The 14,918-nt window shown below is 50.1% G+C and overlaps 1 protein-coding gene across 2 annotated transcripts in view; it reads left to right on the forward strand.

The window, feature by feature from the left end:
• Window positions 1-14,918, forward strand: part of LOC144110610 (rho family-interacting cell polarization regulator 2-like) — a 128,089-nt gene that overhangs the window by 21,483 nt on the left and 91,688 nt on the right. For both annotated transcript variants that reach the window (XM_077643633.1, XM_077643635.1), the window contains exon 2: window positions 14,579-14,670. The gene's annotated coding sequence lies outside the window, so the exon portion shown is untranslated. The remainder of the gene's footprint in view (window positions 1-14,578; window positions 14,671-14,918) is intronic.

A 14,918-nucleotide genomic window follows, 5' to 3' on the forward strand; every position in this document is an offset into this window, starting at 1 on the left:
CTCACGTCCGAGCGAAATGCAAGGCTGAGACGTTTAAGGGACGTTGCTGAGTCGGAGAAGGCCGGAGGAAGGTTGAAGGAGGGGGTAGGGCGGGGGAAGGGAGGAGGGAGGGAGCGAGAGTTCAGTAGTTTGTCCGAGAAAGGGCTGGCTGCTATGTTGCTGTCGTCGTTGGTGCGGTTCACGCTTCTTTAACAGCGCGGCGGTGGGAAAAGAAAAGGACGGAGAAGAGGAGGGACAGAAAATAAGAAACGTAGGTCGAATGTGTTGAGTGTTTCTTATTTTCTGTGATGATCACTGTTCCGTCGCTCTTTTTGATCGGCCAAGTGCGTTCGAAACATGACTTACGGTCATCCGGGAGCTACGGGAGTCTGATGCAGCAGACGCTCATGTTTGCAGGTCCAGCAAGCACACATGTCCACTCCACGTCCGCTCCATGTCCGTTCCATATCCACTTCACGTCAGCTCCATGTCCGCTCCATATCCGCTTCACGTCCACTTCACATCCGATCCACGTCCGCTCCATGTGCGCTCCATATCCGCTCCTTGTCCGTTCCATGTCCGCTCCGTATCCGCTTCACGTCCGCTCCATGCCCGCTCCATGTTGGGTCCATGCCGGGTACAGAAAGCAGACATGTTGGGTCCAGCAAGCAGCAGGGATGCTCCTGGCCGAGAGGAAAAGGGCAAACCTCGCTCATGCCAGGACCTGGCGCCGACGTGACAGTTGCTGCTCTGGAGATATGTAACTGGGGCCCCCGCTGTACGTTTTCACGGTTACTGAACGGAAAGTGGACCAGTTTGCACCAGCGAAGCTAGCCAGAGGGCAGTGTTCAAGAAATTAAAACTCCTGCTGATTGGACAAAATAGGCAGTATACGCAATTAAAACTTATTTAAGAATGCCGGAACCATTGTTCGCGGTCTCACTCGCAGTTGCTCGCTGGTTCAGATGCAAATAATTTTAAACGTACTTTTACTGTTGTCTCATCTCGCATAACCTCCATCTGGTCTCCCCGTCGTCGGTCTCATAGGGATGCGTATACCTTTGATATATGTCATCACAATACGCAGGCCTTCTTTTGCACCAAGTGACCACTTTGATCACCGTGAGCCTACTCGATCTACGAAGCCCGACAATGCTGCATTCGGGGTCTGTCTTTTTGTGCAGCGATCCGAATCTCATTAGCTAGCTTCCGCGCGCACAGAGAGTCCCAGCTTGCGTAGCTGTTATTTGATATGTGCACGTCTCGTAACTAAGCCCCACATGTCGCTTGACATTTGAGTGTCAAGTCCCCGAGGTCGTCTGTAGCGGCGTTGTGTGACGGGCTCCCAGCCAGCGGGACGCGCTGTGTTTTATATGTTGCGTCCACGGTGTAAGGTGTACACGGGTGAAGGAGTAGCACCCGAAACGGACTGGACGCCAGCGGCCAGACGAAGTACCACTCTCCCACCTCCAGACCGGACCTTTTATCGCAGCGTATTCTCTCCGTTAAGCAGTTCAATTTTATTGGCGGAAAAAGCGAAAATATAACACACATAAACTGTCTCTTTGCCCTCACAAACTGGGTGTTATGGCCCGGCGCTTGTTTTTTGCCGATTGGCCAGCCGTCCACCGTTCCGCGCAACTGTGCCATACGCGCTCGGTAAGCGTTTCTTTTTATGGGGAGACTAGACCGGGCGCGCAGTAAAGAAAGCAAGAAGTGGCGACAAGCGAATGAGGGTGAACAAACGAAAGAACTAGATGACGCAAGGCTTGAGTCCCTGCTTTGTCATGAAGACGCCGGTTTTTACACGTGTTACAGGTTAAAATATCGCGCGAAAACGGCCCGCTTAGCGAAGAGCCATCTCGTGGCGTCTAGTGGAGTTAGGAGACTTTTATCTTCCGACGGCGCGGGTCACTGTGGCCCCGCCTTATGTACCTTACATCGTGGTTGCGTCGATGGAAGGCCGCGGATCGATGCGATACACAAAACAACTGAAAGCCGATCTAGTTGGTATTGGCTCACACGCCGCACTTTCTCGGTCGCTATTTCTCGGTTCGGTTATTGAGTATGAGTTAACGTGTTCGATCCCGACCGTGGCGGCCCCATTTCAGTGGGGCCGGAATGCGGAAACGCGGCTTGTGTTGTTCAGTTATATCCCATGCCCTACACTGCGGTGGGCCGCATTAGCGTTGCTTTGACTCGTAACAATCCAATAACTGTTTATAGGTTGGTAATTCAAAGAGCAGCTCGAGATGAAGGGGGATATTACCCTGCCTGCATTGTCTGGGATAGTCTCCTGCCTGCGTTGTCACGCTAACAGGTTCATGAGAATCGACCGACGCCATTGGCTATAAGGGGGTGCTCTGGCTGGGAAAAACCGCTTTTTCCTCAACTTGTATCCGGCTATAGTACGCCAGAAGTGTCCACAGTGTGCTGTTTCGTATCTTCAGAAGTGCCGTAACCGCAGAGTGCCGTAACCGCAGAGTGCCGTAACCGCAAAGTGCCGTAACCGCAAAGTGCCGTAACCGCAAAGTGCCGTAACCGCAAAGTGCCGTAACCGCAAAGTGCCGTAATAATAATAATAATAATTGGTTTTTTGGGGAAAGGAAATGACTCAGTATCTGTCTCATATATCGGCGGACACCTGAACCGCGCCGTAAGGGAAGGGATAAAGGAGGGAGTGAAAGAAAAAAGGAAGAATAGGTGCCGTAGTGGAGGGCTCCGGAATAATTTCGACTACCTGGGGATCTTTAACGTGCACTGACATCGCACAGCACACGGGCGCCTTAGCGTTTTTCCTCCATAAAGTGCAGAGTGCCGTATCCGCAGAGTGCCTTTAAGCGAGCAGTTAGTCTTGATGTCACTGCAACGCCTTATGCGCATCAGTAGCGCCCACAGTGCTCTGTTAAACATCTCCAAATACCGCATAAAGTAGACCTCTTGACAGAGAGATAGAGGAGAGACTTTGTTTTAAGGTCCTTTGCCCCAAAGATTATACCCCTGTCACACGGGCACTTGTAAGGCCTTAGAAATTAAGGTCCTTTGCCCCAAAGGCGCGTGACGCGCATCTACACGGCAAAGCGTCGAGACCTTTGCGATAAAGGTCCGTAGCAATAAAGGCGGCCGTCAGCGGCCTTAAAGTTGATTAAAGGAACGACCCAGACGGCAGCGCCAGCTAGCGAGCTCAAAGAATAAAAAATTGACGCAATTTTTAGTTTTGAAACCGTAAAAAATATCTAATTTATCTTATTCAATGGTTAATTTTGCGTTACAGTGCACTTCACCGTAGAGGAGGCTAAGACTAAAGACATCCACACTGCCAAGAAAGGACTTGAACGCTTTTCAGCAGCCGCATCGACACACACGTGCTTGCGCATCTCGCTTTGCTCTTTTTTCTTCGTTTGTTCTTTGTTGTGTGCGTGTTTTGAGTTTGCTTGTGTGCACAAAGACACAAGCAACAAAGCACGCTTCTCGAACACGACGAGGAGCCGAACGGAAAAGTGCGCCTACCGTGGTCGGACCGAGAACGATGAAAAAAAGAAAAGAAACTTTGTTTCAAAATATCCGTTTCTCACCGTCAGAACGCTCGTTTATTATCGTGATAGCTACTTTTTCCAACATAAACGAATGCACTCTTAGCTGAAATGCTACCGTCTGCTCTAATTTCATAATGTTACTAGCGCCGCTCACACACAGCGGTGACTTTTGGCATTCACGGAGGCCGCGTTCTAGCTCCTTTGGATTTTCCGTGTAGCAGCGTCGCTGCTCCTTTTCGGTTTTCCTCCTTTAGTGCAGTAAGACAACTTTACGGCAAAGGCCGAGAAGAAGTCCCGTGTGACAGGGGTATAAGACCTACAGCACCTCTTGAAGACATGCCATGCCTGCTGCATGCCAGTATGTCCGCAATGCCCTATGTTCTGCTTTGCGCTGGCGCCGACAGCCGTCGCCGGAAGCTGTTCTATACAGCGACACACCTGCGGTCCTTCTGCGGGCAATTATCGACGGTTGAAGGGTGTGTGTTTCGTTGGGCCGCGGCCCTCGTTACCCTCACCCCACCTCCCCTCCCTGTGTCGCTAATAATAACGGCACGAAGTAGGTTGGTCACGACCCGCACCGCGATGAAGGAGGAGGAGGGGACCCCCTCCCCTCGCAAACCCACCGGCTGGCGGTCCTCGCTGTTTTTGTTCGATGCGAGGCCACTTCATTTGTCTCAATTTTTCATCTCCTCGCAGATCTCGGGAACGTTTTTTGTTTGCGCACTCAGATGTGTACCCTTTGGCGAGGACGCCCTTACAGGGACCTCTGTCGTACGGGAAGCGAACGTTTTAAACCTGACTTTGTGAACGCTCCGAGCCCCGCCGCGGTGGCTCAGTGGTTAGGGCGCTCGACTACTGATCCGGAGTTCCCGGGTTCGAACCCGACCGCGGCGGCTGCGTTTTTATGGAGGAAAAACGCTAAGGCGCCCGTGTGCTGTGCGATGTCAGTGCACGTTAAAGATCCCCACGTGGTCGAAATTATTCCGGAGCCCTCCACTACGGCAGCTCTTCTTCCTTTCTTCTTTCACTCCCTCCTTTATACCTTCCCTTACGGCGCGGTTCAGGTGTCCAACGATATATGAGACAGATACTGCGCCATTTCCTTCCTCCAAAAACCAATTATTAATTATTAATTAACGCTCCGAAACGTGAAGTCTGGTCTAAACCTGTGCTTGGCGTATTATTATTGCCTTACTCGAATTGCGCACGAATGGACTCATTAGCATCTCGCGCGAATTAACTTTAAGCCTTGTCCTATAGGGTGCATAATAATAATAATAGGTGGTGGTAGTGGTTTTATTAAAAATAATAGTAAAAAGGAGGGAAAAGATTTTTGCTAGCCCCGGCATCTGCCATCGATACTGAAGCACCTGAGCTGGGGCAGCGGAAATAAAGGACAGCAGGCAGAATGGAGAAATGAAATGAAAGAGGTGAGGGGACAGGAATAAAGGATAGGGGAAGAAGTAATATGTACAAACTATTTACACGATAAGAAATGTGTCCAGGTTGTGCGCGTGATTAGTTCACTTTAGAGGAATTAAATCAATAATAGTAATAATTGTTTTTTGGGGGGAAAGGAAATGGCGCAGTATCTGTCTCATATATCGTTGAACACCTGAACCGCGCCGTAAGGGAAGGGATAAAGGAGGGAGTGAAACAAGAAAGGAAGAGAGAGGTGCCCGTAGTGGAGGGCTCCGGAATAATTTCGACCACCTGGGGATCTTTAACGTGCAGGTGCTCGAAATTATTTCGGAGCCATCCACTACGGTCACATCTTCCTTCCTTTGTTCTTTCACTCCCTACTTTATCCCTTCCCTTGGTTTTCAGCGGGGATGTATGCCTAACCTCCCTGGATCTTCTGTACGTGCAGAACCGAGTTTAAAGGGACATTGAGGGCAGCTCCATTGACCCAATTTTTGTTCATAGGGAAAATCGACTCTACTCCGGCAGCATAAAAACAAACATTTATCTATGATCAAGCTGAGTTTAAAAATTATCCAGCAGCTCGATCCTTCAAACTCATGACGTGGACGGAGATAAGGACTGATGGCTTCCGTTTTGAAGTGAATGGCAATTTAGCATAGCCTCTGGGATTCGCGCTGTGCAAAAATCGCTCTCGACGCACGCAATTTAGTTGCGAAGTCGGCCAGTGATGGCTACACTTGTATTCTCTTTTGTTTTCTTGCTTATAACAGCTCCGTTTGCGGTGAGCCTGTGCAAGTCTATCGATACAGGCCAACTTTATTCTCATTGTCTCTTTGAGGGACACGTGAACGTATATGTGCGGGCGTCGCAGAGAATGCACTACATATGGTGACGTGATCGATATGGGGCCTTGAAGGAGATGAGTTTTGTTATAGACTAAAAGTCGAGTAATGTGCAGTTATCGCCATTGCTCAATTCTGCCTGTCGCGGAGGACGGCAACTTTTGGAGATTTTTTTTTATGGCTAACACGCCTTCTTTACGGGGGCCCGTATTCTGGAATTAGCCACAAGGTTTAATTAAGACTAATGGATTTTTGCGTGCCGATGCAACACCATGGGTGATGAACACCATAGCAGAGGGCTGCAGGTTAATTCCCCCCTCCCCCCACCTGTTTGTCCCCCACCCGTGTTTTTTTTTTTTTAGTGTACGCTAACATCTCACAGCACACATGTGCGTTTTGCATTTCGTCTCTCTTTATAAATGCGGTCTCCGCGACAGCTGAGTTATAATTGGTTTTTTGGGGGAACGGAAATGGCGCAGTATCTGTCTCATATATCGTTGGACACCTGAACCACGCCGTAAGGGAAGGGATAAAGGAGGGAGTGAAAGAAGAAAGGAAGAGGTGCCGTAGTGGAGGGCTCCGGAATAATTTCGACCACCTGGGGATCTTTAACGTGCACTGACATCGCACAGCACACGGGCGCCTTAGCGTTTCGTTTCCATAAAAACGCGGCCGCCGCGGTCGGGTTCGAACCCGGGAACTCCGGATCAGTAGTCGAGCGCCCTAACCACTGAGCCACCGCGGCGGACAGCTGAATTGAATCGCGTTTTCAGGCTGGGCAGCCGAGCGCCAGGACCATTCAACCACAGCAGCGCGGGTTGCGTATACACAGACAAAGGGCTGCATAGCCCGCGATTAAGTGATCTCATGAATCACGAGTTAATGATGACGGCGCTGACCTTGCGTATTTCGTGATGAAGCACCCCCCCCCCCTTTTTTTTTCTTGAAAATGCGCTTTCTATCTGCTTGCGCATTGGTGGTTGTGAATGCGGAATGCGTTTAGGGGGTGATCAAGCCGCATTTTGTCGGCGTTTGCCTGCGTTTATTGCATTCACAGACGGGCGCTCCTTTGCTGTTCGTGCATCCTCATTGCGAATGAGCGGCTTGCGAAACTCTGCCGAAATAGCGTTTATACTCGGATTCATTTCAGGAATTTCCCTTCTATCACGTGCTGGCGTTTGTTTGAAGGAATGAATGAATGAATCTATCAATGAATGAATCAATGAATGAATGGTTTATGGGGGTTTAACATCCCAAAGCGACTTAGGCTATGAGGGACGCCGTAGTGAAGGGCTCCGGAAATTTCGACCACCTGGGGTTCTTTAACGTGCACTGACATCGCACTGCACACGGGCCTCTAGAAGTTCGCCTCCTTCGAAATTCGACCGCTGCGGCCGGGATCGAACCCGCGTCTTTCGGGCCAGCAGCCGAGCGCCATAACCCCTCAGGCACCGCGGCGGCTGAAATGAATGAATGAATGAATGAATGAATGAATGAATGAATCGTCTCTGGTAGGGTGGGACAGGCGTAGATGATAACTAAGCAGTGCATCTGAGAAAGAAATTTGTCTACTGATGCGTGGATACGGTGTTCAGAATTTAGGCTCCAGGTTGTGGGTACGTATCCTGGAGGCGCCCGATTTCGACGTACAAAATTCCGGTGCAGGCCAGCCCCCCCCCCCCCCCTCACTAAGCGCAGCGCGAAATTTTCTATTACAAATTTACGCAAAATCGATTTTTTTTTGACGAAAAAACTCTAAATACAGGTTCCAAATGGAACGCATAACTCTACAGCTTTTGCAGATTGAAAGTTTCCTGCTGTGGTTGAAATTAAATCCGGAGTCATGTATTTTACCGAGTTTCTCGTAGCTTACATTTACGCTTAGACAGGCAGTAAACACGCGAACCTGTATGGTACTAATGCGTGTCGTTTCGCGTGATTCCAGTCCAACTGGTTCGTGCGAGGTTGCCAGAGTTCTTATATACCTATTCGTATAGCATCGTACGCGGCCGGAAAGGTGGCTCACTATGTGAGAACTCGAAAGTCGATTCAACCAGACTGCGCTATAACTGCAGACCCCTGACGATACCCTGACAAAGCAAGTATCGTTGCTTGCTACAGGAATAAAGTATGCCCCGATTTGCAACGTCTGTAGCATTCCGTTTCGTACCGCACCGCGTTTTCGCCCTACCCCTTACCGAGCCCACGAGAAGTAAAAAGAAAACCCGGTGGAGTGGCAGGTTTTTTCGTGCGCGCAACTGCGCAGTCTCCATCTCGGGGTTGCATGCTAGCTGAGGCTGAAACGGAGTGTAGTTATACGGCAGGTTGATGCAGCTGCTGCTGCTGCTGCTGCTGCTGGGTAATCGATATGGGCGATTGTGTTTAGCCGAGCGGCCGAAACTCTCCGTTGGGAGTGCCGCGCTTGTGTTTGTTGCGATGCCGGGGCGCGGCTACAGCGGTGCGCGGCCGTCGGTGACGTCACGACGCCGTGACTCGAATTGCGTCTCGGCTCCAGTTGTTGGGCCTCGTTTTGCCGATGCGACGCGACGGACACTCGGTCGGTCGATGCGTTCTTTCTTTGTTGTTGTTGTTGACCTCACATTTCTTTCTTTCTTTCTTTCTTTTTCTTTCTTTCTTTCTTTCTACCTTTTCTTCTTTTCAAATCAATAGCTTTTATTGGGTTCACGGAAATATTCTGCGTCGCTTAATTGACAAAAGCAGGTCCCTGCAGCATGAGGCTTGCGAGGACGTCCTGTCTATAGTATATGTAGGCGTGCAAACAATAAATTGCATAAGAGCAGTTGCGTTACTTTGGGCATTAATTAAAGTAAGAAAATGAGATAAGAAGCTCGCTCAAAAATATTATTCTGTGAAGACGGATATAAATTTTGTCTTCAGCGTAGTTACGAGGGGGGGGGGGGGGCTTTTACCCGCCAATGGACCCCTTTCCGGCCAATGGCGTCGACTGATTCTTGTGAGCCTGTAAGCGTGACAATGCATGGAGTGGCAGATGAAAGAGGGCAGTCCTCTCCGTGCACTGTCGCTAGCAGGGTCATGAGAATCGGCCGACGCCATTGGCTGGAAGTTGGGGAGGTCCTTCGTCAAGGAAAACCCGCTTCGTTCTTGAGTTGTGTCCGTCTTATTAACTGACCGGGGTTCTTCCTCCTAACCTTCATTCTCTTCTGTCGTTCCTTTCGTGTTGCCTTCTTTCTCTGCTCCCGGGTTCGAACCCGACCGCGGCGGCTGCGTTTTTATGGAGGCAGAACGCTAAGGCGCCCGTGTGCTGTGCGATGTCAGTGCGCGTTAAAGATCCCCAGGTGTTCGAAATTATTCCGGAGCCCTCCACTATGAGCACCTCTTTCTTCCTTTCTTCTTTCACTCTCTCCCTTATCCCTTCCCTTACGGCGCGGTTCAGGTGTCCGCCGATATATGAGACAGATACTGCGCCATTTCCTCCCCCCCCCCAAAAAAAAACAATGATTGTTATTCTCTGCTCCTGCCTCACCTATTTCTCTCTTTTTGCTATCTCTTTCCTTCAGCTTTCCTTTCTTTCTCTCTACCACTTTCTCCTCTCTCTATCTCCTTCAGTCTGTCGTTTCCTGCCAGACGCGCTTCGGCAGCTGCGCTTAGCGTATCACCGTCGTCTGTCGCACGTGTTGTTCGTCTTCGTCCGTCAGTCAGGAGGACAACATCGGCGTGCTCTTTGTCGTGCGTACGACACAGCTGCATTCTGTGCGTGCGTCGTTGGCCGACGCGTGGGATATCCTTGCTGTAGGGGAAAATGCGGTTGCAGCGGCGGTCATGGCCTCCGACGCGGTCGCTTCCAACGTTGGTCGCTTCGGATTCCCGTACTGAGACCGATGCTGCCGTGGCCTCACGTGCGCTGGAGATTCTGCGAACGCCGGTTGCGCTGCATCCGTCAAGTGGGCTTCCCTGCAGAACAGTTGGGACCTGCCCCATCTTCTTTATATACGAGTGCGACCCGCGAATTGTGTGTACGCCGTGGCCGGCGTGCTGAGAAATTGAACAGTCGCTTCTCCAAGGACACTTAATTAAGCACTTATGCAGGATCAGATGAACAGGAGACCAGTACGGAATCTGGGAGATCAGTTCCACTTTCTGCAACTTGATCAGTCACAGGCCGCATTTTTTTCGTTTTCGTTATGATATCTTGCCTGACGAAATTTCGTTGATCCGGAGTTCCCGGGTTCGAACCCGACCGCGGCGGCTGCGTTTTTATGGAGGCAGAACGCTAAGGCGCCCGTGTGCTGTGCGACGTCAGTGCACGGTAAAGATCCCCAGGTGGTCGAAATTATTCCGGAGCCCTCCACTACGGCACCTCTTTCTTCCTTTCTTCTTTCACTTCCTCCTTTATCCCTTCCCTTACGGCGCGGTTCAGGTGTCCGCCGATATATGAGACAGATACTGCGCCATTTCCTTTCCCCCCAAAACCAATTATTATTATTATTATATTTTGCCTGACGAAATTTTGTTGATCCAGCATCAGATCGCCCCGTTACAAAAAAATCTTCAGACAGTGTGCAGACGGTCCATTGACTTGTCTATTAAGTCTGCAGGTATACTTTCTGTCAACAAATTATATAGGGTAGTCTACAAACAATGCAAATCCTATATGTATAGATTTATGGCCACGCACTTTTAGTTGGCTTTTGTCTGTAGACTATAGAATAATTAAATTTCTATAAGCTAGCATTAGACTATATGAAGGCTATAGAAAGTCTTTAGACTAGTTATTTAAGGACGGAGTGCCTTGTATCTCGATCATTTCCAACCAACCCCGCTTTATTACGATTTTCGTTTGAACTGTTGATTTTGGACAGTTTTTAGCGTTGTTTTGCGAGTTGGAAGCGTTCGCGCCGTGCGCTTGCTGTGCCTTCCACCGCTCCTCTGATTATGCCTTCGTTCTAGCACTGGGTTCCAGGCTTCGAACCCGACCGCGGCTGCCGCGTTTTTATGGAGGCAAAACGCCAAGGCGCCCGTGTTCTGTGCGATGTAACTGCACGTTAAAGATCCCCAGGTGGTCGAAATTATTCCGGAGACCTCCACTATGGCACCCCTTTCTTCCTTTCTTCTTTCACTCCCTCCCTTATCCCTTCCCTTACGGCGCGGTTCAGGTGTCTGCCGATATATGAGACAGATACTGCGTCATTTCCTTTCCCTCCAAAACCAATTATTATTATTTCTAGCACTGTGTAAATTAAACGTTGGTCACCGCTTCGTGAACGGTTTGTTCGAAGCTAGCTTGAAGATTTCCGCTTGAGCTATCAGGTACAGGAAGGGAACGGTCGCTCAGAAACACGCAACGCGACGCTCGCAACTAACTTTATTGACAGACGCAGGAGACAGTTGGGCACGTATAAGAATACCGCATACGCAAGATGCATTGTTGCCTTGCAGGCGAAACAGTAACGTACGAGTAATTCGATCTAATAGAATAAAACAAGCCCTTTCGACGATTTTGTAAATATTAGCGTGCACAGGGCGTTAGATGCGCCTGTTACGAAAAATACCTGGGTAAATGTCACGAAACTTATATTTATTACGTATTAAGTTTTAGTTTATGGGGGTTTAACTTCCCAAAGCGACTCAGGCAATGAGGGACGCCGTACTGGAGGGCTCCGGAATAATTTCGGCCACCTGGGGATCTTTAACCTGCACTGACATCGCACAGTACACGGGCCTCTAGAATTTCGCCTCCATCGAAATTCGATCGCCGCGGCCGGGATCGAACCCGCGTCTTTCGGGCCAGCAGCCGAGCGCCATAACCACGCAGCCACCGCGGCGGCCCATATTACGTATTAAGGAAGCCAACTGTCACCGAAACCAAGGCAAACAAAAGGGAATTTCCGCCTTGCTGAATGTGTTTTATTTGTGGTGGTGATCAATGGTAGAAGTAGTGTCATCATTTTACGCCTGAAAGATAATTGATTTAATGTTTACGTCTTGAAATTTCTTCTGTTCAACGCTTGAGTGAGTTTTCTCAAAGATTTCTTGTTCAATTCAGTGATCCCACGAACCGTTCTTAGTCTCCTTGGCACCATGTTCAAGGCTTGTTCTGTTATTTTCCGTCCATTCTTTCATATAATGCCTTTTTTTTTTTCTCCCGGAAATTCTTACTCGAAGGAAGAAGCAGCGCGACGATTGAGGATGGGACAAACACCGTCCTTTCTTCATTTCTTTCTCTCTCTCATTCCACCCTCCAAACCGCTTTACCTTTTTCCTGGCTTCTTTGCATTGTCTGGCATTGCTGGCCGTAACGCTCGCAAGTCCAACCGCCCGTGTCCCTGTATAATAAGCAGTGTTCCGGCCCGTTTTTTTGTCGGGGCTCTTAACGCCTCCCTCGCGACACTCAAGGCTCTGTGTCTCCTTTTCCTGTTCGCGCACACACACGCACCTCACCGTTGGTGGTTGTGTCCTTTTGACTCAGCGGCGCATCCTTAGGTGTGTGTGTGTTCCATGGTCCGCCGTGCACAACCAAATTCCATTTTGTCTCCGTGTATAACGAGGTCCACCGCTGAGGACGCGGAAGCGACGGTTCCACCGCGACTCACTAATTTCCCACGACTCGTAAGTGTCCCCTTTGTGCGTTTTTGCTTTCTTTGCTCGCGACGATGCTTTTGTCATTTCGTTTTCGCGCCGTCCCGAAAGCGAAAAGGCGAACCAAAGACGCGTCGCTTTCGTGTGGGTGACGCGAGGCCGAGCGTTTTCTCGTCAGATCGAATTGGACATGCACGTTCACGCACGCACGAACGCGAAATCATGCATCTCTGTCTTTGTCTACCGCCTTCTCTGAGCCGTCGTGGAGGCAAAAGCAAAAATTCTTAACCGAACCGCATGGATTGGAAACGCGCGCAGAGATATCACAGATGTTTATCATACCGGAGACGTACAAGTGGAGGCGTATACGGGTTTTACGTATTACTGAGGACAAAAGTTTCCGGGACGCGAGTTTAGGGAAAACGTTTATTGTAACTGACCCTTGCTACCGAGTCGTCTGATATTGTACGAAGCGATTATATAGGCATTAATGCTCCTTCCTCTCTTCACAATATCAGGCGACTGGGTAGCGAAGTGGAACTACAATAAACGTTTTTCATATAAATCGCGTCCCGGAAACTTTTGCCCCCAGTAGTGCGCATGTTGCGCACTCGCAGTAGTCTATACCCGGCCGCGCCCTTGCCACAGCGCATGCGCAGCTCCGGCATACGTCTGCGCTGGTACGTCTGCGGTATGCTAAATCTCTCTATTGAGTGGACGAGGAAGACGCGGCAGCGCTGGTGGAAAAAAATAAATCTAAAACAAAGAAAGCAAGAGAGGCGGGGGGGGGGGGGGGGAGGGGGAGGCGAACATGTGGAAAAGAATGAAAATTGATAGAAACAACGGTATACGCTTCGCTGGGTCTTCTCCCCAGGGGAGGGGGGGGGGGGGGGGGCAGGGCGTGCAATACGTATACACTGACCGTAGTACAACGACAGCCAAGCAAGCAGCAGCGTTCCTTCTCAAAGGCGTCCGTCTGCGACTGAATGGACTTCGTTTCCAATGCCCGCAGGAGAGTAGGAGGGGGGGGAGGCTCTCGGAGAAGGATGGAGGGGGAGGGAGGCTCGCCAGCTGTGCTCGCTGTCGCCGCTTTGCCACCTTTGTTCGCGGTAGCGGCAGGGCCTGGAGGCTAGCAAGACAGCGGGCGGGGCTATCTTCTTTTCTTTGAAAAGTAGGACACATGGGCAGTATCGTCATCGGCGAGCAGCAGCGCGTTTTCCTCTTTTGTCCCGCTGCTACCGCGAGCCTCATTCTTTCTATCTCCTCCCTTGTTTTTCTTTCTATCCTTTGTTTCTTTAAAGCGCTGTCCCGCTTGTGTGTGTATGTGTGCGTGTGTGTGTTGGGTAACGCTGTACAGAGTCTGGTCTTGTGCAGACGGGACGGAGAAAGCGCTTTTCTTAGTGTTTTTCTTTTCTTCTGTCCCGCTAAGAACAGCGCGGCCACCAGAAGCAGGTGGAAGTGAAAGAAGAAAAAAAAACGGGAAAAAGAAAAACAGAGCGAAGTAGAAGAGGGGGTAGAAAATGAAAATAATGAAAGAGGGGTGAAAGGCGCGCGCGCGAGCCAGGAGCCGCGTCATTGTTGTACAAGAGCTCGTTTGTTTAAGCGCGAGACACACCGCGGCGGCAGACCACTCCGTTTTCTTATTCCTTCTCGAGAAAGTGGCCCCACCCCTCTTTTTTTTAAATCTTTATATCGCTGCTTTCTTCGGCGTGTTGCGCTTAAAAGGATCGGAAAGGATCCACCCGTTTTTGTCCTATTCTTTTCACGGTTCCTCTTTATTTATTTTTTTTCGGTCTGCTTGTTTTCGTGAAGAGTACTCCGCTCCAGGTAGAGAGACACTCTCGGCACCTCTCAGGACGCTTTCTTATCTTTTATTCTTTCCTTCGTTTACTCAAGTCTCAAAGCCAGTCTTTCTTTGCTTGTTCCTTTTACTTTTCTTTACCTACTGTTTGTCGTTGATTCCGGCTGCCGTCGCTCAATTTAGATCGCCCGATCGGGACCTGGAGTGACGTCATCGCTGGGCGGTTGGGCTCATGACAGCCGGAAGAGTGTTTGTGGAGCGTCGCGGCGCCCCTTTTTTGCTTCCGGAGCTGATGGGTCGTTTGGTTGGCAACCCCCTTCCCCCCCCTTCCCCGCCCCCTTTTCACCGCGGGTTGTTTCATCTTTCTTGACGCCCACGCTTTACAGATTGAAGGTCTAACCATCTTTTTTTGTCCTCTTCTTCGCCTCCCGTTGCAGATGCGGTGACGTCCGAAGTCAGCGTGCGCGTTTGTCCGGGTGTCGCACCCTGGGTGTTGACGACGCTGCATCGAGGGATGAACGTCGACGACGTGAGTGTTCGCCTGCCGAGAATGTGTGTGACGACTGCGTCGTTACCTGTGCTAAAAGCTTCGCAACAACACGAGAAAATGGCTTGCTTACTTTAGGAAAAACGAAGCTGGGTAGTATACGTGTCTATATTCGTATACAAGTCAAGAAAAAAATCGGCGCTATTCTCCATCAAGGGACCTTCTTCCAGCCAATGGCGTCTGCCGATTCTCATGAGCCTGCTAGCGTGAGTAGGGTGACAATGCAGGGA

This window comes from Amblyomma americanum, chromosome 11, assembly GCF_052857255.1.
Source record: "Amblyomma americanum isolate KBUSLIRL-KWMA chromosome 11, ASM5285725v1, whole genome shotgun sequence".
Lineage (NCBI taxonomy): Eukaryota > Metazoa > Arthropoda > Arachnida > Ixodida > Ixodidae > Amblyomma > Amblyomma americanum.